The sequence below is a fragment of the Callorhinus ursinus genome, unplaced genomic scaffold (assembly GCF_003265705.2).
Source record: "Callorhinus ursinus isolate GAN/ISIS: 27379988/994484 unplaced genomic scaffold, GSC_fseal_2.0 scaffold2282, whole genome shotgun sequence".
Lineage (NCBI taxonomy): Eukaryota > Metazoa > Chordata > Mammalia > Carnivora > Otariidae > Callorhinus > Callorhinus ursinus.
Window position 1 is genome coordinate 5104 of NW_027399336.1, and position 3019 is coordinate 8122.

General features: G+C 43.3%; 1 pseudogene; it reads left to right on the forward strand.

Annotated features, from left to right (window-relative positions):
• The first annotated feature begins 2091 nt into the window (after positions 1 to 2091).
• LOC112818311 (DNA repair protein XRCC2 pseudogene) lies at positions 2092 to 2984 on the forward strand (annotated as a pseudogene).
• The last annotated feature ends 35 nt before the right edge of the window (positions 2985 to 3019 follow it).

Below are 3019 nucleotides of genomic sequence, written 5' to 3' on the forward strand. Positions count from 1 at the left end.
AAGTAAATGCAGCAAGGTTACAGGATACAATTTCAATATATAAAAGTCAATTCTGATGGGGGAGCAAGATGGCGGAGGAGTAGGAGACCTGGATTTCGTCTGATCTCAGGAATTCAGCTGAATAGGGATCAAATCATTCTGAACACCTACGAACTCAACAGGAAATAGAAGAAAAGAATAGCAACAACTCTCTGAACAGAAAAGCGACCACTTTCTGGAAGGTAGGACGTGCGGAGAAGTGAATCCGAGGCGATATTCGGGAGAATAGACGGCGGGGGAGGGGACCTCCGTCGGCCGCTTCTGGCAAGTGATGGAGCCGCGGAGCACAAAATCGGAACTTTGAGAAGTCGGCTCCGCGGAGGGACATCGCTCCAGTGGCTAAGCGGGGGGTGGCACCCTCATCGGGACAGTGTGGTCTCAGGACCCTCAGGGTCACAGAAAAACCAGGGGTGCCTGAGTGCAGCAGATCTCCCAGGTATCGGAGCGGGGAAGCCGGCTGCAGAGACGGAGCACAGGCATGGGCTCTCAGCTGGGGGTTGCCATAAACCATGATCCGCGGCACATTCAGGCCACTGCTCCTCCAGCAGGGACCCGACAAGCGGCAGAGCTGGGGAGACTCCCCCTCCTCCCCCGGGAGGAGCAGCGTGGGAGTGCACCGCAGGGATCTGCTGGGTTTGGAGACTCCATACCGATTTGGGTGCCAGAGATAAAAACGCTCAGTCACAGGCCGTGTGAGCACGGAGTGCGGCCAGAGACCTGGGAGACGGGAGTGATTGCTTTTCTTTGGAGGAGCACTGAGGAGTGGGGCCCCGAGTTCTCGGCTCCTCTGGGGTGGAGATTAGGAGGCCGCCATTTTCACTGTTGTCCTCCAAAGCTGTACCTAGAGCTTGTAGGAAACAAAAGCTCCTGAGAGCAAACCCGAGCAGATTACTTAGTCCGGACGGGCAAGGGCGGGGCAATTCCGCCTCCAGCAAAGACATTTGGGAACCACGGCAACAGACCCCTTCCCCAGAAGATCAGCAAGAACTGCCAGCCAAGACCAAGTTTACCGATTAATGAGAATGGGAGAACTCCAGCGCTAGGGGAATACTGCACATAGGATTCATGGCTCTTTTACCATGATTCTTTAGTCTTTCAAAATTAATTTTTTAACTGTCTGTTTTTTAATATTTCTTTTTCCCTTTCTCAACCAACATCTTATCCCTTTTTAAAAAAATATTTTTATTTTTCATTTTTACAGTCATATTCTATCCCTTCATAGTATTTACCCTTATTTTTGGCATATATATATATAAGTTGTTCTCTCTTTAAAATTTTGAGATACAGTTTCTTCTAACAGATCAAAATATACCCTAAATCTCTAGTGTATGGCTTTGTTCTAGTCTCCTGCCTGATCACATTCTCTCCCTTTTTTTTTCTTTTTTTTTAAATCCTCTTCTTTCTTTTTTCAAACAACTTCTTATCAATTCCTTTTATAAAATTTTTAATAATTTTCATCTTTACAGTTATATTCCATCCCTTCATCACATTAACCCTTATTTTTGTACATATATTTTTCTTTCTTTAAAATTTTGGAAGGCACCTTCTTCTAACAGAGCAAAATACACCCAAAATCTATTCTGTGGCACTGATCTATGCACCAGCCTGATCATATTTGATCATATTGTGTTTTTTTTGTTCTTTTTTTTGTTGTTTTATTCTGTTTTTGTTTGTTTTTATCTTCTTTTTTTTTCTTTTTTCTTTCTTTCCCTGGTTTCAGGTCTTTTCTGATTTATTTAGAGTATATTTTCTGGGGACATTGTTGCCCTGTTAGCATTTTGTTCTCTCATTCAGCTATTCTCCTCTGGACAAAATGACAAGATGGAAAAAAATCACCTCAACAAAAAGAACAAGAGGTACTACCAACTGCCCGGGACCTACTCAATACGGACATTAGTACGATGTCGGACCTAGAGTTCAGAATCATGATTTTAAAGATACTAGCTGGGCTTGAAAAAAGCGTGGAAGTTATTAGAGAAACCCTTTCTGGAGAAATAAAAGAACTAAAAACTAACCAAGTCGAAATCAAAAAGGCTATTAATGGGCGGTAAATGGCGCTAGTGGTGGGAAAGTTGAGTGTCTGGTTAGCCCAGCCTCCGGGGCGATGTGTAGTGACTTCCGCGGGGCCGCATCTGGGACAGAGCTCCTTGGCCGACTTGAAGGTAGAAGTTCCTTGAAAGAAATAGAACCATATCTGTTTGCTGATGAAGATTCATCTGTACATGGTGATATTCTTGAATTTCATGGTCCAGAGGGAACAGGAAAAACAGAATTGTGTTATCATTTAACAGCACGATGTATACTCCCAAAATCGGAAGGGGACTGGAAGTAGAAGTCTTATTTATTGACACAGATTATCACTTTGATATGCTTCGGCTGGTTACAATTCTTGAACATAGACTATCCCAGAGTTCTGAAGAAATGGTAAAATGCTGCCTCGGAAGGTTGCTTTTGGTGAACTGCAGTAGTAACACCCAGCTGCTCCTCATGCTGTACTCACTAGAAGCATGGTTTGTAGCTGCCCTTCCCTCTGCCTTCTGATCTTGGATAGCCTGTCTGCTTTTTACTGGATAGACCGTGTCAATGGAGGAGAAAGTGTTAACCTACAGGAGTATACCCTGAAGAAATGTGCTCAGTTCTTAGAGAAGCTCGTAAATGAGTATCGCTTGGTTCTTTTTGCAACAACACAAAGTATAATGCAGAAAACCTCAAACTGGACAGAAGGGCCTTCTTCTGCCTTGAACCATCCGAGTGAGGCAGATGCGGACTATAGACCCTATCTCTGTAAGGCATGGCAACAAGTAGTAAGGCATAGAATATTTTTCTCCAAACAAGAAGATTTTAAAACCAGCAACCAGTTTTCTTTGGTTTGACGTCATTTAAAAAGTAACAGTTTACAAAAGCATATTTTTATTATTGGAGCAAGTGGCATTGAGTTTTGTTGATAGTATCATAAAATAGTGTTTTTCAGGATATTATG